Source organism: Siniperca chuatsi, linkage group LG3 (assembly GCF_020085105.1).
Source record: "Siniperca chuatsi isolate FFG_IHB_CAS linkage group LG3, ASM2008510v1, whole genome shotgun sequence".
NCBI lineage: Eukaryota > Metazoa > Chordata > Actinopteri > Centrarchiformes > Sinipercidae > Siniperca > Siniperca chuatsi.
The window spans coordinates 12467601-12495570 of NC_058044.1; the positions used below are offsets into that span (position 1 = coordinate 12467601).

General features: G+C 42.4%; 1 protein-coding gene across 3 annotated transcripts in view; it reads left to right on the forward strand.

The window, feature by feature from the left end:
• Positions 1 to 27970, forward strand: part of bnc2 (basonuclin 2) — a 165138-nt gene that overhangs the window by 26919 nt on the left and 110249 nt on the right. Inside the window, exon 2 of one of the 3 annotated variants that reach the window (XM_044189966.1) lies at positions 11925 to 12024. The exons of the other annotated variants lie outside the window; for them this stretch is intronic. The gene's annotated coding sequence lies outside the window, so the exon portion shown is untranslated. The remainder of the gene's footprint in view (positions 1 to 11924; positions 12025 to 27970) is intronic. 3 annotated transcript variants of the gene reach the window in all.

Genomic DNA, 27970 nt, shown 5'->3' on the forward strand with positions numbered 1-27970 from the left:
GCCCAGAAGGACTCCCCGCCTTGAACTGTTCAACAGCTGTGGTGTGGACACTCTTCCAAAACAAGCCCACTGTTCACAAACACCCGCCGGACTCAGGGTGGGGACTCTGTGTCAACCTCCACAGCTCCAGAGACCAAGCTTCCCTCACATGTGGCCTACCCCAGGGCCCCCTCGCCTAGGGAGAGAGAGGCCTGACGCTGGGCCCTCACCTCTCCTTGTATTAGATTGAGAACAGCTTTCAGTGGGCCTGTGTACAGAAGAGGAAAGATGTTGAAGGATAAATCCCTTTTATTACAACTTATTTAAGTTAAGGCCATTATTTCTGTTAGTTATGATAATATTGTAAGCAAGTTATTAACCGTTTGGTAAACTCCTTCCCCAAACAGTGGTTGTCCAATCATAGCTTAGCAACCGTAACTAGGCACAGCAGGTTTGTCTAGCTTTGGATTTCTCCCCATGTTGAAAAGGTGTGCAAAAGTGTAAGGGAAGTATAAAGAATGGATTAAACAGTGTGTTTATCTGCTCTAACATAAGCTGCAATTGTTAGCATGTCCGGCTAACTAGCTTACTATCTACAACATTAACCAAGTGTTACTTCCACGACCAGGAGTTAGCATTATCATTAACTATCTGCTTTGGTTTGTGGGCTTACAGGTTATGTTTGAAAAAAAAAAAAACATTGACGGCACATCTAGCTGACTTTCTGCCTGAGTTAGCTTCAGTCTCTTAGCACAATATCCTATATGTAGCCATCAAGTGCATTTTTAATCAGAAATACAGAAATACTTTATTGATCGCTAGTAGAAATGAGAAGCCTGCTATTGTTTACCTCTGGCCAAGGACCCATTGTTTAAAAAATTACTACGACGTTTGAGTGGTAAATCAGCCCCCATTATCATTGTACACTGCATATGATATGCACACATATGATATATGTGAGAGAACGGGAAACTTGATAGGCGTAGCAACAATAACTAAGTGGGGGCGGGGCTTAGCAAAGGGTCAGTTGCTGAGATCTGGGAACACGACAACATCCCTTAGATGATGGGGCAAGAAAAACGAGCACTCAGATGATACAGGTTGTAACCAAACCAGATCTAAGATATCTCAATTAATTTGAGTGAGTGGGTGAGTACAATTTCTTATTACCAATAGGGATCATGGCCAGATTTCAAATAAGTAATAAAATAGGAACCAAGTTAATAAACCAGATAGATAGATAGATAGATAGATAGAGTGGGTCTCTGCCCTTAGCAAGAGTAAAGCGAGGTGGTGTAATCAAAGGCGATTACTCATCGCATGCTGTGACGCCCCACAGTCAAATGCAAAGCAGCTTAAATTAAAACACACTTCATTTGAATAGATGAAAACTACATGGGAGATGAGTCGCCTTGTATCCCCGCCTGGCGACATTTATTTCCGTTGGATCAGCAGAATGTGATTTGCTGGCTGGAGGGGTTTTCATAGAGGTGGCACTCTTACAACTCTGTGTGTGTGTGTGTGTGTGTGAGAAGCTCCTATCTCAAGTCTTCTTTGGAAGAAGTTAGGAACACTTGGCAGCAATGACAGTGGAAGTCCCCAGCACTTGGCCACAGCCCTGTGTGTGTGTGTGTGTGTGTGTGTGTGTGTGTGTGAGTATGTTCGTGCACGTAGGAAACGGCCCATTTGAATGTACTGGAGCTGGGATGGGATCAGTGTGTGGGAGGTATTTTGTTCATATACCAAAAATGAGATTATTAAGGAGCAGACAATGCTTGACCACAGGAACACAGCCTGTTCCCATCTTACATCAGTGCCACAGTTCATTTGTGTACTTAAAGGGATAGTTAACTGCAAAATGAAGGATCAAAATTCAGTCATTGCTTCAAACATTACTTCTCTAAGAGGTGCCCCGGTAGCTCACCTGGTAGAGTGCGTATTGCTAAGGCTGAGTCCTCACTGCACCCCTGGGTTTGACTCCAGCCTGGGGCCCTATTCTGCATTTCATCCCCTCTCTTACAAATCCTGTGAGATTAATGTATTTTTTATACAATAAAGGCAAAAATGCTTGAAAAAGTAATCTTACAGTTGCTCCTGCGAAGCTAACAGCCAGAGAGGACGAGACGTTTCCCAGAGCCAGCAAACCAGCTCCAGACAGCGATACTCACAACTCTCCTGCTACTATAGCAAACATCACAACAAGAGTATATCTTGGCAAACTAGAAGTAAGCTGAATGTCCGTGGGCAAGTCATTTAACGTGACCTGACACACAAATCATGGCTGGAATAGTGTTGTGTGGCCCCGTCCGAGCTGCTTTGTTTGTTTCCCATTTACAGAGCCAGGGCTGTGTACAAACACTGGAGTTTTTTTCAGTGCACACACAGACTGGACAGCTAGCGGACCGTGAGGAGATATTCGCTGAATTTGACAAGAAGACGTGTATTGGATTAGAATCACATACTGCACGTTTAAGTCAACAGTGTGTAGGAGCAGGAGCAAGGTTGAAATTATAATAAGAAACCTTTATTAGTCACATGGCTTATTCATGAAACATATTCAAAAACTGACCAGTTTTGACCTATGTACAGTATGTCCTTTTCATGGTTCAAAGCAGATGCCTGAAGTTTGCTTTTGTATATGGGTAAAGAATTCAACCGTATTTTTTTCAAGAGTGCATCCTAAAACATACTCTTTAAGCACACCATTTTCCTTTTGGACATACTATAATCCTGTTACTCTTAGCCTAATTATCATTTAAGAGAAAAAGGTATGCGGTTGAAGTTCCATGTACAGGATGCTTTCAGAAGCCAGTGGGAGGTACAGCTATGTAGTGAAGTGGTTTATTTGGTTGGGAGACTCCTGGCCTGAGTGGAGGAGCTCAAAACACTATAAGGCTGCTGCTCCTAACGTCTCTCCCCCTCATCCTCCCCCTCCTCCCTCTGTACTCTTCTCTCCGGTAGACTGTTTTGCCTCTGTCCCCCCCGTCTGTCCACATTCCATTCGCCAGGATACCTCTCCATTCTGTCCCAGAGGAGTGTGTCCATCTTTGTATGTATGTGAGTGTGTGTGTGTGTGTTGGAAGGAGGTGGCCTACAGGCCTTGCCTCTGGTCACTTTATTAAAGTGTGTTTTAATTTACTTCTGTGCTCCTGTGAGCCCCTGCATCCTGACACACACACACACACACACACACACACACACACACACACACACACACAGAAGCCCCTCTTGAGACATGGCTTATTAACTCCGTTCCTGTCTGTCAGAGAGTTGGTGGGGGGGGCAATACTTCCGAAACACATTCCTCAGTGTGGTCTGGTCACGTTGAGTTTTGAAATCCTTTTAATGCAGTCACATAGTGAGACACACGCTTTCATACAGATGGACAACACACTTAAAAATGCATGTATCTTCACGTTGATATGCACAGACATACATAAACCATAAACATACAGACATGTATAGTTATATGGCCCTCCATGGTCCGACACTGAGCACAGCCCACAGCAGCAGGGCTGCATTTGTTATCCTAACAATTAACATGGTGATAATTGGTTAAATACTTAGCAATAATCACTATTTTGGCAACACAATTACTGCAAAATAAAATTTACGCAGCTTCAGAGATCTAATAAAAAGCATATGGCCTCAGATTTGAAGAAACTGATCAAACAATTATTAGTATTTTGTAATTGACAAAGTTTCACCATACGTATATCTACAGTACCGTATATCTCTATCTCCCATTTCTTCCATAATTCATGTGTCTCACAGGCCCCTCGTACATTATTCCCTGAGTCTCTCTTCTGTCTCAATATTAAATATGGAGGAAGGAGCTGGAGTCTGTCCCAAAGGAAGGGAGAGAAGTCATGTTGGGCTATCCTAAGGTCCTGGTGTGTGATGCTGGGGCCTCGGGCCCTCAACCTAGTCTCACAGCAGAGGCTTCGAAGCACAGCCAGAGGGGATTTTCTGTGTATGTTTGCAGCTGCGTGCTTGTGTGTGTGACACTCTGTTTCTATCTACCAGGGACTCTAGTAGACCTAAGCAGCATAAAATAGGATGCATGCGGTGCATGGTTTTATGTGTATATATTTGTGTATTGGTGACACACATGAGTGTGTGTCACCATGGCAATGTGTGTGTCCTTCCCTGAATGTAGAGTGACTGAACTGGCCTGCTTTACATGTGTCACTTGTGAGTAGCTTGTGAAAAATGTATTAAGAGTGTGGAAGGGCCAGCTGGGGTAAAAAAGGACCGGGGGAGTGAGATAGAGGGGGAGGCAGGACGGAGGGAGTCAGGGAGTAAGGGGCACAGCTGTAGGGGATTAATGCCCAGAGTGGAGGAGCTGGAGCCCAGGAATGTTCCCCAGCGCCCCCTCAAGAAGGAGGTGACGAGGGCGGGAGTGCAAGAAAAGACAAGGGCATGGGCCTGTACTGTACTGCACGATCTTTACGTATGTTTGTTGGAGAAGAGGAGGGGGGTGGTATATCATCCTAGTCAGTCTTATCCACCATCTCAATCTACCCCCGCCACCTCCACCTCCACCCCACCCACTCCTCCTCAGGCACTTTGGTAGTGATCAGATCTTGTTCACAAGACTTCTCTCCCTGCCACTCCTCCTATGCCTGCTTTCTGTGTCACATTCTTTGTCTTGTGAATACTGTGATTTATGGACGGACACAGGAAGCGGTGTGTGCGTGTAATTGCACGGTTACGGTCAAGAGTGATGAGAGGGGCATCTGTTAGACGTCCCAAGGCTGTCACTAAAATATCAATACATTTTTTCCTCTCATGATCGCTTTGCTGTGTTCACCACACCCTGAATTGGCAGCCAAAAGCTATGAGGATCGTATGAAATGATAAACAGAAATTTCAGGATAAGGCTTCAAGCAAGAAAGTCTGTTTGTATTTTGAAACCTGTGAGATTTATCGGAGGCCTTTGGTTTGTGTGATTACAAGCTCAAAGCTGTATTCAGTTAAGCGTATGGACTTTTCACTCCCACTTGGAGTAGTTTGGGCTATCGTGGTATTGTGGCAGAATTGGTTTCCTTCTCCATAGCTGTGCCCTCCACCACCTCTTATTCACAGCAGTCCTCTCTTTGTTTCTTTTTGCGGACTCTGGAGCCTTCACCTCCTGTCACTCCATCCAAACTCCCGGTGTTGACAGTTGTCAAGGCCAACCCGCTCATTTGCCCCGTGACGTGTTCAATGGGGCTGCACTGATCCCCACTGACGACTCTGAAGAGGTGACCGCGGCGATGGAATGGAGCGCCTGTCGTCGTGACGATAAACCTGTCCGTCCATCCTCCTGCTTGTTCACCCGTGTCTCTCTTCCCCCCATTTGGAAACCACTCCACCTGGTTCGGACAATTACCTCACGTCCACTCGTCTCCCCGTCACTGCCTTAACTCCTCTTCCAGCCACTTAAGTTGTGATGGGCTAAAAGGGATGCTTCAGCCACCGCCTGGCCCCAGCACTGTTATTAGATGCTCAGAGTTTTGTTGACAGCCCATAAAAAAGCTGTACCCTCTCATTGTGTGTCTGTATGTGTAAAAGTGGGCTAAAAACCATACTCCGCCTCAATGGAATTTACCACAACTGCCGGGTGTCCGTCCATTAATGTCTCTGCATGTGTTTAAGCCCTTTGAATCTGTCCTTTCTGATAACCGCTTCCTGTTGAAATTATTTGCACAATTGAAAGAGAAAGGGAAGCCTCTCTAAGCCACCATCCCGCCCTGTACACCTTGTCCTGCCACCACGTACAAGCTCAAACACTCTTCCCAGTCTGCAGCAGGGTGGGGTGAGACAGCAGGCCAGTCAGGCAGCCAGGAAGGAGCATGGTCTAACAGGGATACAGGTCTCAACACATCACCTCCCAGTCACTGACGCTAATGCTAACACTCAATCCCCTCTGCCTCCCAAGAGCTAATACACTTCAAGTGCAGAACACACATTTAAATTAACATACGCACATTTACGTCAAAGAATATTTTTTCCAATGCACACACACATACATAAACACAAAGTTATGTTTCCTCTCACTGTCATTAGCCACGAGAAGGACTTCAAACACCAGGTGATATCATAGCAGCCTGGGAACAAACAGTGCAGTTTCCTTAATCTTCACATGACTTCTCAGCACTTAGCCGATGCTTAATTGCCAGGGAAAGTTTTAACATCTGCTTTTATTCAATAGTCTTTATTGGCATGAGTCACCCTCTATGCTACTGCCAGCCGCTTTCTACACCCAGCATCATGTATTAAAAAAACAGAGAAGGAAAAACAAAATTTAACCAAAATTCCTGCACACAGAACGACTGATAAATAAATAAGGTACAAGCCAGGCTTTCATGGGTACTTAGTCCTTGGAGGAGCAGGGTTTCATAATTCCAAAAAACATGAAAAAAATCAAAGGATAACAAGGGGAGTAAAAGGCTGTGCTGCTATTTTTATATGGGTAATCATTAAGGTGAAATGCAATTTGAAGTGGGAGGAGGGGGCAGGGATGAAACTTTGGGGTTTGCTTGTTGCTCGTGCAGGGGCAATGCATTGTCTTCTCATATAACCATATGAAATCATATTTCTATTTGTCTCACTAACATGCCATTTTTTATAATGATTTTTGGTGGCATTTTACCTGTATTAAATAGCAGACAGTAGAGAGATGACAGGAAATAAAGGGGAGAGAGACAGGGATTGACATGCAACGAAGGTCCCCGGCCAGACTCGAATCAGGGAACCAGGGATTCTTTGTCATCTCTATACTTTCAGAGTCCTGCTAAAAACAAGCTATATTTACCAAATTACAAGATAACAATCCTGTTCTTGTTTCATATTTTAAATAAATTTGATAAAGTGTCCTCAATTACCTTATATAATCCAGCACCACTATGAGCAATTCACCAAAACGTCTGAGTTTCAAACTGTGCAAAAGGCAGCAGCCTGCGTGGCCTGATAAACTGTTAATGGTGTGAATGGGGATTATTGTTCCCCATGAAGCTGAAGATAAAATTGGTCAGATTCTTTTCTTTAGACACAGTTGAGGGTCCTCTCTGGACACTCCTTATGCTACTGATACAGGACCGCTCCTCTTAAGTCACTAAACCACTAAAACCTGTGGTTATCTAGAATTAGTGACAGTTTTCTTGTGTGTTCCTGTGTGTGTCTATGGGTGTGTATTTGTGTTAATCTGTTGCAGCAATGGTCAAAGCAGAGCCAGGATGTCACCATGACCTGGTCACTATGTGGGATCATGACTGAGGAAGGGAGGGAACAAATTGAGAAAGAGAGATTAAGTCAGAGAGGTTTGGGTAAAGAGCTCACATGCTAAAAAATGTGCTAAAAAATATATATAAATTAGTACATCACATGTAGATGGTAACTGACCATTTGCTAAACCCCTCCCCAAACAGTGATTGTCCAATCATAGTTTAGCTGGGCACAGCAAGCCTGTCGAGCTTTGGATTTCTCCACATGTTGAAGCAATGTGCATGGGATACTAGTAAAAGCAATACTTGGCATTGAAAGAGTTTAGTATCTTTTTCTTTAGCCTTTCCAAAACCAAAAACACACCAGAAAAAGTGTAAGGAATGGTTTACCTCTATTGTAAGCTGCAACTGTTAGCATGCTAGCATGCCAGGCTTACTAGCTTAGTACCTACAGTAGGTACCAAACGATACTTCTTAAGCCATGGAGCCAATCATTAACTAACTACATTGTATGTTACATTGAGGGGTTACAGGTTACGGGAAAAAAAAGCCTGCTCTGGATGGTATCAGAGTTTTGGGTAAAGTTAACAGCTCTGTCCTGTTCTGCATTGGATTTACACTTGATCTGCCAGTGACAGCTGCAATGGTCACCAGCAAGAATTGAGTAGCCTGCTTTTCTATACCTCTGTCTGAAATCAAATACTTCCAATCATTGTTTTAAAAATTACTAAGAATTCCGACAGCTAAATCTGTCACCGTTATCATTGTTAACTGCATATATGCTTGACAGGTGCAGCAACAATAGCTAATGGTGGCGGGAGTTATCCGGGACAAACTTATCTTTAAGATAATGTACATTCAACCTTTATTCCATTAATTTAAAGTAAAAATCCATCTCGCCCATCTCTGATACGTCTGGCAAGCCCGTGATCTGACACTGAGCCAAGGAATTTGTACAGTGAAGAAAAAACAGGTAGAGACCGATAAAAGGGAAATGATCTTTGGGGAAAGGTTTAAACAGGAGAAGGTGTAGTCAGACAACAAGAGTAAAGACAAAGAGAGAAGAAACAAAAAAGAAAAATAGCATAACCGCCCCATAGTTGTATGTCTCCGTCAACCAGTCAAGTTGCAGTTACATTCATGTCTGTCCAGACTCATATAATATATGTTGAGAATACTTGGAAGGAATTTAATAAAAGGTATTTAGTGTATTTTTTGGCTAAAGTTATCACTATATTGACGATATTGATGATGATTGTTGAACTGATTAATGAAGGATTATCACAGATGTATTGGCTAAACATGTACACATGTACTTGATTACTATGTAAAGATGGATTCTTAAAGAGTATAGCTACACAAAATGTGGTGCTTTTGTTTTCTCCTGGCATTTTTAGATGCAAAGCTGAAAGGCGAAACTCACTCACTTACAGGATCCCAATTAGCTAGACGCACTCCATTATGTTGTATGCAGTCACGTGATTCCGATGATGCTCGAAAGGAAGTGAAAGACAAGGAAGTGAAAGGTCCAAGTGGACACACAAGGGGGTGTCCAAGACACACAAGGGTGTCCAAGTGGACGTTTGTGCCAAATTTTAAGAAATTCCTTCCAGGCATTCCTGAGATATCGTGTTCACAAGAATGGGACATTCAGACGTACGTACATACGTATGGATGGACAACCTAAAATCATAATGCCTCCAGCGATGGCTATCGCTGGCGCAGAGGCATAAAAAAAGGAGTGAAGGGTAAAACTGAGAAGAGGAAAAAAGAGAGAATCAGACAGGAGTTGGAGGCTGGGTGGAGTGTTTTTAGGTGTCTGGCTGTAACAGCATGGGTCTCTCCCCTGACACCTCCACAACTTATCATCCCCGCATTCCTGCACAGGGACACTCCCCTGCCCACTGACACTCCACTCTGTGTGTGTGTGCTGTTTTAAGTGAAAGGGCATGTTGGCCTCCCTCTCCCAGGACATCTGGCTACAGAAAGAGGGTTTGTGTGAGACATGTTTATGTATGTTTGTGTGTGTGTATGTGTGTGTGTGAGAGAGAGCGAGAGAGAGAGATAGAGAGAGAGAGAGAGAGAGAGAGAGAGAGAGAGAGAGAGACAGAGATAGAGAGAGACAGAGAGGGAGAAAGAGAGAAAGAGAGACATAAGAGAAAAGCAACAGACAAAGTAAGAAAGACAGAAAGGAAGAAGAAAGCTGTATTGTGAGTAAGTCACTAACACAATTGCCCTTCACCACCTTAGCAGGGCCTTAGGTTGTGGCAGAGAGTACAGAAAACATCTCAGGGATTTCCTGCCATTCAAAACAGCCCCTGAGTCCCCTCTCCACTCCAACCTCACATTCTGTCCACCTCCTTGAAACTCTTGAAGTGAGGGTTGTGGCTGCAGACCCTTGTTAATTCATTAAGGCATCCAGTCTATGTGTGTGTGTGTGTGTGTGTGTGTGTGTGAGGCAGGCCAGAGGAAGCTCTTTGTGAACTTTACTGATTACAGCAGAAGTGATGTGTGTTGTTACAGCAGCTAAGTAGACAATGCGATGTTGATGCTGTGCAATGACAAAGGTGGAACTACAGCTATCTCTGACCTCCCCTTGGGTGTATGTGTGTGCATGTCTTTTTTTTGTCAGAAGCAGAGTTACTTAATACCATTTTAATATCTTAAAATGATAAACAAATAAAATAACTCCTTGGAATATGTTTATGTTAACTACTAAACTATTTTCAAATTGCAATTATTACTTACATAATTAACATTTTCTGCACAAGCTGTAGTAAGTAAAAGTTTCAGCTTGGGACTACTTTGATTTCAATGGCTATAAAGACTGTTGCAAACAAATTTACTCATCTTTAGCTTGTTACTGTTAATTCTGTGACTTGGCCAAACAACAATAAAGAAATCTTTGCTGATGCCTGGTTAATATGCTCTCTGCTTTCACCCTTTGCCAAAGACTGTTTTGTGGAAGAAGAAACATCACTCTATTGTTTTTTATGATTGTGACTATATTTCAATATTTAGCTCACATTTATGAGGATATTTTATCTTCATAAATTAGCTGAACGAGCTAATGAGTTAAATGTATAAATTTTTCTATAGAAAACAATGTAAGCGTACTTATAAATCAACTTTTCTCTAACTGACTGGCTGAGCAAAAGAACCCTGGCAGAATCTCAACGACAAGCAATTGAAGATAATTTTTGATTAATATGTAGAACATAATCGCAATATAAATTACAATCGCAATATACGATTCAGAAAAATCTGAAATACATATTTCCTCAAATCGTCAAGCCCAATCTTTACTACAACAAAGTAATCTATTTACTGTAAGGCCATGCAGAGTATGATTTACGTGGGATTATAATGTGCAAATATGTGTCATATACCTGTATGAAAATTAATAGGGGATTTTATTATTAGGTCTCTGTGACCCCAACGTCTCAGGTGTTTTAGCTCCTCTCTTAGAGACAACCTCCTTATTGCTGTTGAGTGTGACTGCTGTGTTTCTTTGAGTCACTGGCTGGCTGCTATCAACATGTGGCTCTTACAGTCACCAGAGCTGGAAGGCACAAAAGCTGTGATGGAGCCGCTGTTGGCACAACAGAGGGCTGGGGGAACGGGTGGCTCTGTAAAATTATCTCTTTGAAAGGAAAGTGTGTGTATGTGTGCTGTTGTAGCTACAGGGAGTGTGTGTTGTTTTACGAGGGCTCCTTCCCATCTCAGCCGCCTATAGCTTTGCTTTTAGACTGTGATTAATAGGAGCTTGAGAAGGCCATCAGAGAAATGCAACTTTGCACAACTATTAAATGTTTGCTGTGCTCTGCAGGAGCGCAAAACCTCTTCTAATGTGATCAGTTTGTGTAAAACATCGCACATTAGTATGTTTAAGCATGTAACGTAACTTAAATGAATATATCTGAAATTGTTTTGTGTACATGAGCTACACTGGAATGTAGATAGATATTAGGATGTTATATTTACTCTTGTGTTCTTATATGAATATCAACAAACAGACTTTAAGTTGCAGTAGAGCTGTTGGCACTTGGACATTTCTTACTCAACCCTGGACTATCCTGTGTGTCTGTGCGCATGAATTTGTATTTGCAAATGTGCATATGTTTGTGTATATATATGAGTGTAAGTGTGTGTGTGTGTGTGTGTGTGTGTGTGTGTGTGTGTGTGTGTGCCAAGCCGCTGTGCCCTCCCTTGTGCCCTCCCCTGTCTCCACGCCTGGATGCTAACCGCTAGTGAAGGCTAGCCAATTATCCCCAATCAAGCTACCCTCTCTGGAACTGGCGCGAGAGGAAGCTCCCACTAGAGCTTATACTAGTCATTATGGGGCACATCCTGACATTAACTTTCTTCTTCCCCTGTTTGACTTAATCTCTCCTTATTCTATTCTTTTCTTTTCTTTCTTTCTGTCTCTTTCTTTCTTTCTCCTCTCCTCTTCTGCTTTGTCTCTCACTTTCTCTCCCTCCTGCCCCTAACTGAAGGCCCAATGCAGCCATTGCTGAAGCGAAACAGCAATCAAACATAAACTAAAAGCACATGGGTGCTAATTCATGCCTTCCTAATAATGCATTAAGGACATTTGGGGTTGATGATGGAGGTAAGAAGCGTAGGTCATGCATTACGTCATTTGCAAAAGAAGAATGTGTGTTTTTGTGTGTCAACTGGAGATGCAGAATGTCTGGTATTGCTTGAAAGATTGTGTGTGTGTGTGTGTACCTACAGGGAATAGGGCAGGGAGGCAGTGAATTCTAGGAAATGTCACCCCAACACACACTTCTCCCCTCTAGAGACTGAGAGACAGATTGGACTGAAATCAACTCAGGTAATTTACCCACATAGAGACAGTGATTAACTCTCTCCCTCTGCCTGCATGTCTACTTTCCCCCTCCCTCTTTCTGGTTTCTCAAACTCAGAAATCTTTGCTCCGGGACCTAATTTGCAGTCCTCAGTCCTTTTCAGTCAGAGAGCTCCACATGTTTGATGTGAACTGTAGGGTGACATTGCCTTGTCTATGCTCAGCCAGATCAGCAGGCAGCCAGAGAGAGACCAGGCGAGGTGTGGTGCCTGTAGGTGATCCACTTCATTCTGCTCCTGTCTTGTCATGACAGGACCGGCATTAAATGGAAGGAGTCAGTGACGGAGCAGTGACAGGCCCAACCCTCCACCCTCCCCTTGGGTGTATGTGTGTGTGTGTGTGTCCAAGCCAGCATACAAGCTTCCATATGCATTTTTCCGTCTCTTATTGGGACCTGACAACTGAATGGTACTTGAATGGCACCTTTTCCCACTACTCATCAAGCGGTGGCCATGTTATGTTAATGACAGTTGTAGCTACACACAATAAAATGCACTTTCATTTAATTTCCATATATACTACTTATGTGTCAAAGAGCAGGGGGCGTGTTCAAAGCTACACACTTGAGATCAGCGTATCGATCATATCAATCATCACACCATTTTGAAATTTTCACCATATGTAAATGTCATAGAGGGTAACAGAGAGGGTTACATTTTGCACGATCCAGCTGTCACATGTGAGATCAATGAAAAGTTGAGATACATTAAAGCAATGACAGCTGATAAAAACACTTCCATTTCTATGTGTGCTGATCAATACACACATCATACGCAGCCTCTTTTCTCATAGTGATTGTATATATGTGTGTATGTGTATGTGTTTGTGGTTGGCATGCAGCAAATGTTTGAAGATAAGCTTTTCTCTCTATACTCTCTCCCCTCTTGCACTCTGCCTCTATTTCAAGCCAATTAGGTGTGTCTTTTACCAGAGATTTGGAGTATAAGTTGAACATCAGCTCCCTTCATCGTTGAAAGGCACATCTCAAATTAGTGAGCCCCCCCCCCCGCCTACCCTATCACCCTCCTTTGCTCCTGTGAAGACATAGAGGCCCCCGGGGCCCTGAAATGTCTCCACACGCTGGAAATTGAATCAAACGGCATCAATCAGGACACCCTTCTTTCCTCCCCCCATTCACTCCTTCTTCCTCTCCCCTTTCTTTTGTTTTGTCTGTGTTTGGTGTCTCTAAGCAGTCTGCCAGGGTATATAAACAGCACCACTAGGAAGCACAATTGCATATGAAGTAAAACAGAAGTACTATAAAGGATTTTTAAAGGCTGCTGATGCTTTGAATTAGTGTTCGTTCATCTAAGTCAGATTGCAGGCGGCACTTTTTTATTTTAAGTATTCTATTGGTCCAATGTCTTATAAACACCATCCTGCTGACACACACACACACACACACACACACACACACACACACACACACACACACGCACAGTGATATTATTATCCTCCTCTTCTGTGGCTCTCTGCTGTAAAATGAGTTTGCCCCAACTCCATTAAAACCCGCGCCAGCCTCTCCCCTGACGCTGCCGCCCTATTTGCATGTGCTAGTGAGCCACTCCACGGAACAAAGGATCTCCTCTCTTCCTCCTCTCCTCCTTCACTCCGTCCCACTGGAATGCGCGATAAGTGGGCAGATGACATTCACGGAGAAAGACTGCAATAAAGTGACTCTCCCTCCATCTCCTCCTCTCCCCTTTTCTCTTCCTCTGTCATTCCCTCCTCTCTGTGCCACCCCATCAGAAGCAGAAAGGGGATATTGCGAATGACATGGGCAAATCAGCAGTAAATGGGCACTAATTTGATTGACATCTGGGCTGCTGTCACCGAGGCAGGCGAGGACAGGCCCCAGCCAGCATACAGCAAGCGGCGTCTACCCAGTTCACAAAAAGCCAGCTTTCAACTAAATCACTTCTTGTCCGGTGGGCCCTGCCTCCTCGTCCCTCTCTCCCTTTCCTTCGCTCCTCCTGTATCTCCCTCCCCACCTCCCACCACCCACCGCCGACCAACTTGCCAGATTCTAATTGCGTGTGTCCTTCCTCGCAGTGCAATTTTCCCATTACCGCCACAAGAGCAGCCGCACAGCTCATCTGAAGCGAGGTTGTCTCCGAAATATGTACCTCCAGATTAACCCTTCACTAGCTTTACAGAGCCTCCTGCAAGCATAGGCTGCATGGCGGAGAGGGACAATGTGTTATGTTGTGTTTATGGTTTGGGCTTTGATAAACAAATTTGTTTTTATGCAGTTTGGTTCACAGTTGTCAATACTGGACCGCTATCCCTTGTTAACAAAATAAATTAAAAAAAGTTGTATGTGTGTGAAAAATATAAGTCTAACTTCCTTGTTTTCTTTTTCCCCCCATGTGCTCTTGCCGTTGTCTCTCCATTCCAAAGGTAAGTTTCTTTTCTCTATTTTTGTTCTCCCTACAGACACGTAAGTGATTCGGCCTCAGAGCTCACCACTGTTAGCTCTCATGCTAGGTTAAGCATGGCTAAGAGGTGCCAACATGCATGTTGACTTACAGGCCATAGACACATTAATCACCAGTCACAGTCAAAGCATGTTTAATTCAGAGCATCAAGTCTCTCTATCTCTCTCTAATTCCACACTTCTCTAGCTCTCTGTCTCTCTGTTCCCCCCACTTCTTGATTTATGTCTGTGATGTTGGATTGTGCCAACAGCAATGCCCAGGGCAAACAGCAGAGGCACCCATGGCAATGAAATGCTAATAAGTGCTGTGTCATTTCAACACACACAATTCACAAAGGTGTTTTGTGTGTGTGCTCGTGCATGCACAGCTATGTAAATGCGTGTTTGTGTAAGTGTGTGTGCATGGGGTTGTGTATAAGCTGTATGTCATTTATGTAAGTAAAATTAAAGTTATACATATATATATATATTATTAATTGACATAAAGCAAACTTAACTGTGACACATTTTTTTTAACCAGTCCTCCCTCAACACCAGGAGGTTTGTGCAGTTGCACAAGTGTGATTTTCCTCAGGCGCAGGGAGTTTGTTTTCTCCTCATCTGTGCTTATTTGGTAATTTGCTGACTTACATAAGTGAGAAGAGAAATGCACTTGGAAATTTGTCACTGGCAATATAGAAAGGCATAGCAACTTTGGAAACTTTAAAAATCACAGCGTTTTGTGTTATCCACATTAAACCTGACTGCAATGAAGCGCACTCTGCAGTGTACACTTAAGTCATTGGAGGCGCATCCATTCAGTGCTTTGGCTTGGCTATTTTACCTTCATCATATGTTCTTTAACCAGCGTCCACTTCAAATGCAGAGTAAAAATACTTTCTTTTGTTTTCTTTTTATTGTGGCAATAATATATGCAAAGCATTGATTCTTACCAGCATCTATCACTCACAACAGCTCGTTTGCTGTTTCTCCCTCTGTTGGTTAACTCCTTATACCACCATCTGAAGTGCCAAAGTGCAATTATGCACATCAGCTCCAAAGATTAAATCAAGCACAACCACCAGCAGGTTGATGAAAAATGACCACACAAACTTCTGCTTAGAAGCACACAGTTTCCCAGCTGATATGCTGTCAGTCATTACGAGGATTGGAGACATTCTAGTACCGCTATGAACACATACCATTTTCTTAGATACATGAAAAATTTAAAGACAATTAAAACTTCTCTTTCAGTTCTACATCACTGAACTTCCTCAGGACTACCTATTCCCACAAATCCTCTGTCCACATCTTCATCCAAAAACACCAGGTTTAGCGAATAGAGAAGATGAAGCTGCATGCTTCATCGCCTTCTTTCCAACATATCTGGCAAAAGTAGCCACTGAAGCATCATTTTTCATTGCAATATAGATACAGTAGACCTGTAGCTGTAATAACTGACATTATGTGGTAGTACGGATTCATGGCTAATAAAATAAATTAACTTAAATTTCATAGATGCGTTACCAGGAACTATGGTGTAAAACTGTGGTATGAAACCACCCTGCTTTATTAACTAAATTAGCTATAAAACATGAACTATAATGGATAAGCCTGCTTAAACCTAGAGTGTATATTTTATTTCTCAGAGGGCGAATCACACTCACTAAACTTTACCTGTATTTTAGACCTTTAAATTACTTATTTTGGATGTTTGCAGATCTTGATTTTCTTTTTTTTGTGGACTTCACAAACAACAAATACATTTCTGTCCAAGATGACTCATTTGCTAATTATCAGACAAAGTTGTCTGTTTACATGAACCACCATAGTGTTAGGCCCCGAAACTGCCCTGTAAAGCTCACATTGTTCTTCATTATTTGTGTACTAGTTTACTATCACACTTTATGCAATATTACAGTACATGTCTTGTGTGTTCTGGAGAAGTGTGCAGGGAGGAACAAAATGTGGGTGGCATTGGGGACTCATTGCCCTGGGGCTAAACCTGCACTAGATAGAGGAAACAACCATACACACACACACGCCATTAAAGGAATAAAACCATGTTTTCGCTTTGTAAAAACTCTGCTCAGCATATTGAATATTCTGGGTTTTTTTATTTCAAGAGAGCTGGAAGAGATAAATCCAGGATTTGAGCAAGCGAGGAAACAAGGTTGTCCATTAGTCAGCTGCGGTGATAGTCTTAAGAAGCCACCCCTGGCCTTTAATGGCTTCTCTGCAATAATTGCTACACTACCTCCTCTGTTCCTTTTCACTACTACGTGACATGCTTTTGCTGGAACCACTACTGTACATGTCCACATCCTAGTTCTAGTAAAAGCATCTCTGAGGAGCATTGTATTGAGGAGTATTGCTCTAATAGAGAGGGTTCAGGTAGAGAGGTCTTTTTTGCTGCCTCTGTCTCTTTCCTGCCCTCTACCGCATTTCTTTAGCTCTCTCCTCACCACTCCTTTACTCACTTGGCTGCAAGCTGTATTGATGTAGAAAGTTAGAGGCTCTCAGCGTGTGAAGGGCCACGTTTCTCATGTCTACTCTTCAGATAACACAGAAGTACACCTAATGGTTTGGACGTGCTCAATGTTTTGGGGACTCTTCAGGTTTCTTAATAAAGTTCTTTTGCCCATCGTCATACAATGAAATAGCCTACTTCTCTAGCAGGTTGTGTCACTATAAGGGTCCTTATACTTATGGGATGTGTGTGTGTGTTTGTGTGTGTGTGTGAGATAGAGAGAGACAGAAAGAGAGAACGAGAAAGAGAGAGACAGAGTTGAATGGAGAGTCTCACAGGTCCTCCAACTCAGCCCAGGTTAATGGAAACCATTATCACACACAGCCACTCTGTCTGTACAATCAGAGCCTCTTTCTCTGAGGGAGGCACTTTGTCACACACTCACGCACATGCAACACACACACACACACACACACACACACACACACACACACACACACACACACACACACACACACACACACACACACACACACACACACATTTGTGCCATATTCTTTAGCCTCCCTTACTTGTTTAGCTTCCTAATGTACAAGCTGTTCCTCAGCCTGTGCAGGAGAAGCTAATTGTTTTAGCATGGAGCTGCCACTCTTATTTTGAGCACTAAGGAACACTAGGGGTCATTTTACTGAGATGAGTCAGAAACTGTTAGCTAGCAGGTCTGACTCAAAACTCCCTGCTTTCTCTTTTGTTCTGCTCAGTAGCTTTTTTTCAGCTTCCTGAACCTGAAAATGCTTTCACATCAAGCGGCAAATGTGGCCCAACAAACAGTTTTTCTTCTTAAAAAAGAAAAGAAACAAATGCTGCAGTGACATAGATTTGCCTGCTACATTTGCTGCGAGGCACAAGGCAGCATCAAACATTTAGCAATATGTGAAGGCACACATAAAAGAGCCTAACTGTTGTTTGCTGTGGAAAATTTTGGACAGTTTTGTTCGTCTATATTCATGCCACTGAGCAAAGGGTGTAAAAGATGTAGTGATTCTTTTGAAAAAGAAACATGCAATCCTCCCACAGTGGCTTGACTGCTGAAGGCACAGAGAGGTGAAATGTCATATCCAGTCTATCTCTGTATTTGCTAAATTTAAGAATATCTGCAAGTACTGAAAGAAAACCTAATTCAAAATTACATTAGCACTTTTTTGAGGGGAACAAGAATTCTTTCCCTTATTTGATGGCAACAGGAGAGAGGTGACAAGAAATGAGGGGAGAGCAGAGGGATGACATGAAACAAAACTTCCCCGGCCAACACGAACCACAAACATCAATGTCTTAAACCTATAGGCCCCCAGGATGCCCCAAAATCGCATTTAACACAAATTCCTAAAAATCTGGCTCTACAACACGATGCTGCTCAAGCTGTTGTCCTATAATGAACCCCATTTGTCCAAGACCGTTGTGGGTTATCTGACACCATTTTAGCAGAGACTGAGCCAAGTCAAGTGACAAGCTATGAGCAAGGCTGGATTACCAACCCTGGCAAACTGGACACCTGCCTAAGGGCCCTAGAACCCCAGGGTCTGCTGGTTTGTGGTAATTTGATTATTGGGAAAATATTGATTTTTTTGCACCACAAAAAGCACAATATCAGCTGACATGAAGGGCGCCTTATAGTTGGACCTTGAGGCTCTGTCTTGTCCTTGTGACAAATGACTAAAGTGATGCACAAGTCACATAAGGAGCTCTCTGTAGTTGTGTGTGTTGTTGAATACATTTCGGTGTCCAGCTCCCTAATTGTAAGCAGCATGTGTGTTTGTGTATGGACACATGCCACTGTCTCCTTGTTGGTCCAATCAGAGAGGAGTCGACACATCACAAAAGCCACAATAGTGCATTGTAAACACACACACACACACACACACACACACACACACACACACACACACACACACACACACACACACACACACACACACACACAGAGCAGTAACCCTGCGTTCCCCTGTAAACTGTTTACAGTGCCTTCTCTCTCCCTTATGCAGACACAAGCCAAAGCGTCAGTGTTGTGTTCAGCTAATCCCACTGTTTAGGCTTTGTTGGCGGCCTCTAACTAGGACTATGCATGACCTGAGGAAAAAAATGTTTGTGTGTGTGCATGTTTGGTTGTGTCACATACATTAAGGACCCCCTCTTTACCTCCCCACCCTAGACTAATCTTCATCTGTATCAGTCTTACAGTTTGTTTGGGTTCTGTCTCTCCTCTGAGAATCGCTCTGCCCCCATTTGTTTAGCTGAGCTTGTGCTTGTTTTCTTGTCGTTCTCCCCTTGATTGAGGTTGACCCAGCCATCTTGACAACCTCACAGTATACACATGCACACACACAGAGCTCCTGACTGTGTGTGTACAGACACTGTGTGGTTTTGGCTTGCTTTGTGTAGCAACGGCCCAAGGTAGGAAATGCTGTTTAGATTAAGTGCGTTCTGATGTCCTCTCAAGCCTTGTTCCTGCTGGACCACGACCCATTTGTACCACAAACCTCTCTAACACTACACGCGGAAACACCGGTGGTTTAGGGTTAGGCATAGGACAGTGGAGGTTTCTGTTATAGGGTTTTACTAACCTCTTCCCACATCCTCTTTGTGAGTTTGACCGAATGAAAATGATTACCTTTGGTGGGGAATGGGAAAATAATGCATATTTTTTGTGTCTATGCCACTGTATATCCCTTGTTGTAGATATTTTTTTCAGGTTGCACTCTAAACAGCTCTCTAAACAGCTCAAATAAAAGCTTATTTTATATACGTGTGGGTTTTGAACCAGATTTTTCTTTTGATTTCCTTAGAGGTGCTCACGACTGCCAAACACTGAAGTCCAGCCAACTAGGGCACCTAAATAACAGCGATCAGAAATAAAGAGCTGACATCTGATGCCTGCTCTATGTTTTAATAGTGGAGAAAAGGAACATTTTTTGTCCATAAAGTCAGTGTGGTCTCGTAGTTTTCTCCCACCAGGCAGTCCTTAGCTGTGAATTTTTCCACGTAATCATCTCTGCTGGTAAAAGAGAAAAAATATATAGGTATTTACTAACAAATTGATTGAAAGAACTGACTGTGTGGTTGCTTTACCCTGAATTTAAAAAAATGAACTGCAAATGTTCAGCTAGTTGCCATATTTATTACATCTTATTTTTTTAAATCAAAATAAATCTTGTCAAACACCAATTTGCATTAGATTATTGAACTTATTTCAAGAAAACTTGTCTCTTGATTTTGTTTGTTTTAAGGTCAGATATTGTTTCACAGTTGCCTGAATTTTACGGTAGTTTGAAGACTTTTTTCTCTGTTTACTTAGCAGTTCTTTTTTTAAACATTTCTTTAAAATACAGAATATTTTGCTTGTTTGTAAAAAGGGAAAAAGGTTCAAGAGCAGATGACGCAAACAGGGGGAGAAAGACGACAGAAACAGATAAAAGAAAAGCATTAGAGAAATTAAAACTTGATGTGAGGCTGTGTGCGAAAAGTGTGTGAGGTGATGAGATCAGCAAGAAGCAGCAGAGACACCTCCCCTACACTTTTCTCAGTGGTCCCAGCATCATTACCAGCACCACCGCGGTACACTGCCTTATCTACTGCAGCAACTGATACAGTGACAGCCACTCCTCCAGGACACACACACACACACACGATGCACAATGCCACACTCACAGCGCTCACCAATCTACAGCAGTTGCCCTATGGGTCCTCTTCATTGTGACTACAGCATGTGTGTGGTGGCAGATGGATGATATAAGGATAGTTATTTTTGATATCTGCAATGTTTAATGTTTATGCTCAGATAATGAAATATTATGTCACATCTGAGCTTCCCCAAAGATCTGATCAAGCCCGGGGAGGGCAGTAAAGTCTTTCTGTCTGTTGCTTTGTAATTTACGAACACGCATACTGTAGACACACACACACACACACACACACACACACACACCTGCACAGCATACATACATGCACATGTGTGTTCTGCCACTTCATTGGAAATCTTCAACTAACCCCACGTGCCTTTGATTTGTGAGCTCAGCCGATTCAGTCACACAGGCTCACAGTCATTTAAAATTACTGCTCAGGAGGGAACTACGGATGTATGGGTGGGTGAGTGTGTGTGTGTGTGTGTCTGTGTGTGTGTGTGTGTGTGTGGGTAAGGCAGGCTCGGTGACTTCATTCATTTTAGTGGCTGAAAACCCACACCTGTTCAGCTTGCCATGCTAACGTTCTCAAGTGGTCTTAGTCACATTAACGCTTTGAACCTCAAACACACACACATGCGCACACACACACACACACAGTCCATCTGCTATTTAAACTCCAGTAGAACCCAGTAAAGTTAAGATTCATTTTTATGTAGTTGGCTCTTTTGCTGTCCAAGTTCAAGGCTCTGATGTGCTTTTGCACCTGATAAAGTGGCTATAACTGGTTTAAATGGCTAAACTGATTTCCTCTTTGAATTACTCAGATTTAAAATATCCCCCTCTCTGCTTACCTGCTCCTTCCATCTCAACCTTCCTATTAAATTATTATGTTTTATTTCCATCTTCTTTCTTTCTTTCTCTGTCTCCCTGCCTGTCTCCTTCATTCTTTCTGTCCTGTTTGTGTATGAAATGATGTAAGTCGATTTATGATATGTATGAAGAAATGGGAAAAGGAGATTTTTTCTTGTTGTTGACATGAGAGGTAGTGCATGACAGTCTAATGTAGCCCCAGCCACATGTGGTTACATATGCCTAATACTGTATGTTTTCTTTTGGCAGCGGAGCAGAGGATGACTATTGTTGCTCCGTTCAGACCCACTCCTGTTACTGAGAAAGAGTGCACGTAATACTCACTGTATGGTGAAGGAACCTGTAAATACATCAAACGAGAGCCCACACTTTCTATGTACTGAAATATACACACTCACAGCGATACAAGAGGACAGGGAATAAGAAAACATAGATCTGTAACTGAGGTACAGTACTGCTCCATGCCAGTAAAGCATATCTGAAATTAAATTTGACTCAACATTTTAGTGTAAAATGGCTGGGAATCTCTTGAATAAATCTTTATTTTGTGATAATCACATTAAAATGATTAAACTAGTAAAAATCTCATCATTTGGTTACATATAGAATGATGCTTTTAATTCTGCTTTTAAAACCTGGAGAATATTTCATATCCTATTCATTGACTATTTAATCTTTTACATGTACAGTAAATATATTAATTTACACCTGCTGACGTGAACTGTTGCCTAGCAACAGTGGCTGTAAGCAACAGAAGACAGATAAGCACTGAAAAGACAAATGTTGGAAAGAATGGCTGGCAGAGGAGACTTGGTGCTAGGTGAGACTGGGAAAAGTGGAGCTTCTGTCATCAGTTTGAATTTAATTCACAGAAAGACAAGAACATAACTGTTAGATGTAAGTCATGTTTTGTTCAGAACATGTAGGCTCCTTTCATTTTTGATCTACTGGTAGATTTGCATCAGATTTAGAAAAAAACATAAAACCATAGATTGTATAAAAGAAGTGGACGTAGCCACCCATTGGTTTGTGGACTACTGTTTTGAAGCCTCGAGTTTGGCATTTTGGCCATCAACATCTTGGTTTTTTGGAGCCAGAAGTGACCATATTTGGATGAGAGGGTGGAGCTGGGAAGGGATATGCATTGTTACGACTCTATCCTGATTGAAAGGAAGCCACACCCTAAAGTATACCCTTTAACGTCTTTAACGTCTATTTTACTCTAAATGGGACCATAATTTACAAAATGAACATCATGCTGTATTGAAGAAGACTTGAAACTAGCAATTGTGACCATAAACTCATTAGGAAGATGTTTACTGAGGTGATAAATCAAGTCAGAAGCAGGGTCATTTTCTCATTGACTTCTTTACAATTGGATTTCTATTTGCAACCAGTGGAGTCACCCCCTGCTGGCAAAGAATGCAGGTTTAAGGCACTTCCGCATTGGCTTCACTGGCCACGTCCACTTCCCTTATACAGTCTATGCATAAAACACGGAGTAATGTGTAAGTAATTTTGAGAAAGGAATTAGAAACTGGTAATTGATAGCTGTTTCTAAGATGTTATCTCATTTATCAAAGCCTAATGACCACAACAGCAACTTTAACTTCAACTTTATCATTATTATCCCAAAAGAAAATTTTGTTTGCAGGCTGGCATTAAACACACACAGTCACAGGAACATATGGATGCCATTGAACAGCAACAATGTATAGCCAAGGAGAAATATAGATAAAATATTTTTCTAAGACATAAATAACTAGCAGTGTTCTGTTAACCAGATACACTTAAATTTCAGGATTATTTGGCACTCTGTTTTGGGGGGCCTTTTGTACCCTCTCATGCTAGTGACCTGTGACTATGCCTCATCACCTCATGCAGTAGCTCTATGGCCTATGCTTTGTTTTATGACACATTTCATGAAAACAGGATTTGGTGGTTAAATAAATGCAAACTTGTAGTGTACTTTCATGTAATGTGATTACTGTTTTATTACATTTTTTTGAATGGTGGATTTTTTCTATGGATAAGTGTCTGCTTTTACATTTTGAACTGTGTGTACGTGTGTGCATGCATACAGTATGCGTGTGTGTGTGACTATGGACGGGTCCTATATGGAAGCAATTACTGGCAGCGAGGGCCCTCAGACACCCACAGTGCCTCTCACTCTGGGCCAAACGGAATGTATCTCCCTCCCCCTTTCTCTTTCTGCCTCTCCATTTCGCTCTCTTTCTCCCTCTGTCTTTTTTTTAACTACCTCTCTCTTTCTGTACCTCTCTTTCTCTCTCTGGACTAAATTACTTTCGTATGAGCCCCAACAAAGGGGCAAGGTGAAACCCCTTTCTATTTTTTTATTGGGAACAAAAACCCTGGCCACATTTTAATTCACATCACACATTTCCAATTTGCGCAAACAAGCCCTGAAAATACCAACGCTAATTAGACTAAACCTAATGTGTGTGTGAGTGTGTGTGCTTACATGTGTGCATGCTCCATGAAAAGAGAGGCCATCTCCAGTTGCATTACTGTACCCCCTTTGGGTGCTGCGCTGGCTAGTTAGTATGCGTAGCCAGAGCCATGTAGGATATGAGTTTTTGGGGGGTCCCTGCATCATGTGGTTTGGGTGGAGGCGAGCCACTATGGTGGCTGTTGTCCTCCACATCTACCGTGTGTATGTGAATATGTGTATGTGACTTTGTTTGTGAAGGTAAGCTTGCTTTTTCAGGACATCCTAATTTCGAATTTAATGCTTGAATCACCAGAAGAAATTGAATTAGTGGTAAAGCATCCACTGAAAAAAAACCCCACAGATAAACTGGCAGCAAGCAGTGACAGGATTGCAGTTGTCAGGGTTTGGCAAACCGTTGTCACCCCCTCTCTTGTTACAGTAAAGAAAAGCTCAATGGAGGAACATTGTCAGCGCTGCCAGCGGTCTCTCTTCCTCTGTCTGTGGGAACTGAGAAGTCAGTATTTGCCTTGTGTATATCCCTCCAAACTGACTCTAAATGAGATAAATAAGTTCGGACTAAATTGGCAGCTTGTGTCCAAAGTGATTATTCTTCCCTTAATGTCTCCTCATTGGAATGGGAGAAGACTTGGCCTGCACGGGAATACCGCGGGGTGTGGCAAGGCGGTCTTTTCCAACACAAAGAAGTGACGAGTGATGGCAGCCAGAGTTTACTTGTCAAGGTTTTTAAACACACACGCACACACATGCAGCGTTCTCATGTGCTAACCCCGTCCTCTTCAAACAGTTTGTCTCTCACTCTACACTCTCCTCCAAACTTGGCCCATGACAGGGTCTTGCATTCCCTTCCCATGAGTCCTAGCGTGGCTAGTCAGCAGAAGGACCCCAGATTGTGCTGGCTGCGTCGCCGCCTGCCTCATTTGGGAGCGTGCCTGGGCCCTCCGTCTCAGTAACCTTGGTTTGCCCCCTCTGTTTGTGAATTCCTGCCGCTCCAATAGGACCACACTGTCCCCAGCAAAATGCTTTCTGGCAGTGGGCAGCTGGACAGACTGGTGGGAAAGTGAAGTGAAAGCTCAGATTGTCTTTCAGGCAAATAAATAAGGCATGATTGTAGCGTTTCACCTAAAAGTCATATAGTGACATTGCTGGTCAAAAATGGAAAAAAATGCTGAGACCTGGAGTGTGTTTGTTATTCATAACACGCTGCCAGGTCAAGAGTCACGAAGAAGTGACGTTTGATGGTGACTAATTGGTCACAGTTTTAGATACACATAATTACCAGTTAAGAAAAAGACAACTTATCTTATCAGATCACAGAGCACTTATCGCCTTGCTCTGTGATCCTGGATGTGATTGGTGAAGTTGAGCTCAGAGTTGTGATTGGTGATTCAAGTCCTACCAGAGGTTGCGATAGGTGCATTTTGAAGCCTCAGATTTCATGCTGTGGCGGTGTTTTGTGTCTGCCAACACCCAGACTCTGGAGTGTTTAGCCTTCACTGCTAGTTCTGCTGTCTAAGGAATTTCACGGGCTTGAGTAATTTTTAGTTATGTCTCTCCTTCTCTCTGTTTCTTTATACTCTTTCTTTCACTTTCACTCAATTTTGTTTAAAATCATAGTTATTTGCGGTGTGGTGCTGGATAGTTTGAGGTTTTCGGAACGGCTGTATTATTCCAGTATTAGGTATCTAGTCTTTCACCATAATGTTCTAAGAGGCTTCCTAGGCTTAAAATATCAGATAACTTAAAATGGTATAAACATTAGTATCCTCCCAGTATTTTTCAAGGTCCCATTTTAATAGAGTTGTTACAGTTTGGAGCTTTGATAACCTGTTGAATATTCTAACGTTGCTTCATTTAAAGGGTAACTGCACTGATTTAACACATCAAAGTATGTTTAAAGTGTTGGGTAGTAATACTGGGTATGTGAAAAATATTTGTATAAAGCCTTTTGCGGCTCCAGAGGAAGCTGTATGAAGTCTGATAAATTCTGTCTGATAAACATTGGTTGGGGCTGAAGACTACAAGTTTGAAAAAACTATTGCCAGTTTGCACTGTGGGTAATGTAGGTGCTAGGAAAAATGCGTGTTGTAAAAAAGACGATATTTCTGGTTCTGCTGCATTGATTCTTTTAAAAAAAGTTCCGACAATGTTGAGTGCATTGCTAAATCAGTGGAGCGCGCCCCTTTAAGTGAATCACGTTACAAGAATTGCATTTTTCTGCATATAGGCCTATGCCATTTTTAAACCAGTTAATTTGTAAACTGTTAACTGTTACTTGTCATTTTTAGGGCAGATTAGTCAATTAATCAATTAGTGGATAGCCAGAAAATTAATTGTCATCAGTTTTGATAATCGATTAATCTTTTAAGTCACTTATCAAAGTAAAAAAAAGCGGAACATTTGCTTTGTTTTAGCTTCTCCAATGTGAGGATTTGCTATTTTGCTCCATTTCATATAATTGTAAATCGAAAATATATTGGTTTTGGACTGTTGGCCGGACAAAGCAAGACATTTAAGGTCACGTTGAGCTCTGGGAAATTATGAGGAGCATTTTTCATTGTTTTCTGACATTTCTTTTAATTAATGGCTAATCGATTATCGACACGTTAATCAATAATGAAAACAATAACTAGTTTATTTTCAACCTGCTAATTTTTAACTGGTTCATCAGTTCTCCTGCCTGCCTGTCTGCCTACATCCATGCCTGTCTTTGTGTTTGCTTGACGGTCCACGGTGTCACAGCGCTACTAATGGCCATTGCTGAGCCAGCCACTTTCTAAATGACACCTCCTCCGCTCAATACAGCTGCCCTGCAGTTACACACTCACTTCTCTCCCCCTTTTTTCTTTTCCTCCATCCAGTCTCCACCACTTCCTCTCATGCACAACACAGTGGCTTCCCTCCCTCGTGTGAAAGAAAAGCAGTTTCTTGTCAATTTTCTCTCAATATTGTCCACTCAACACTCCTCTTGATGAAAGAACCTCGTCTTGTCTGGCACACACACACTCATGCACTTTCATGCATCACATATCACCGGCTGAATGACTGACTGACAGTATATGACTGCAGCATCTTCTCCCCACTGATAGCAGCGCCCTCACCAACAGGATGATTCGTTCATTCATCATTCATTTCTCTCCCACTTCTCTCTCTACCTTTTTTGTATATTTTTCTCCCTCTTCACACCACATCCCTTTTTCTCCTTTTAATCATCTTCATCTTGTTGTATGTGTGTGTTTTTGTGCGTTTGTGTGCCTTTGTGCGTGTTAGCAGCCGAGGGTGGCGTAGCACGTTTCCTCTATTGTATGACAGAGCTGTATTAAAGACATGTGGAAGCCAAATTGAGTTTGGCCTTAGTTTGACTACAGCAACCCTGCCAGACTAAATCCTGGATCAAAACACGCTCATGATCACTCTCATTCTCCACACATATCAGGTCTCCAACCTCTGCATACCCCTGGTGCCACTTGTATTTAATGTAGTTCAAATAACTTTATTAATTCTCAAAGGAAAAACAGTAGCACTCATCATGATCGGATGTTCATCTTGTCTTTCCTCTGCAGTTCTCTTTCCTTGGACCACACACACTCACAAACTTCCCCCTCAAAGTTCATTGGTTAATCAGCCGGGGGTTCCAGCATCCTAAAAGATGGTGGTGGCAACATTTTGGCACTGGCAGCTTATAACTGGATTGCTGTAATTATTCATTGGGAGAGTGATGCCTTCCAGGGGCTGAAGATTGATTAGGTTTGATATGCGACTTAGTGTAATCTGTCTTTGACCAGGGCTCCTGTCCAAATTGGCAGGAATAATAAAAAGAGAGGAAGTTATTTTTAAAGAGAGAGGAGAAACGAGTGAGCAAATGAAGACGGAGGTGGGTGGACAAAGGGAAGAGAGAAAGATTGAGGCATATCCTGTGTCATGTCTCTTGTGGCGCCCTTTGCCATACACAAACCATCAATCTGTAAACAACAACAGCAGGGCAACCATTTTGTTTATAGTTGAGC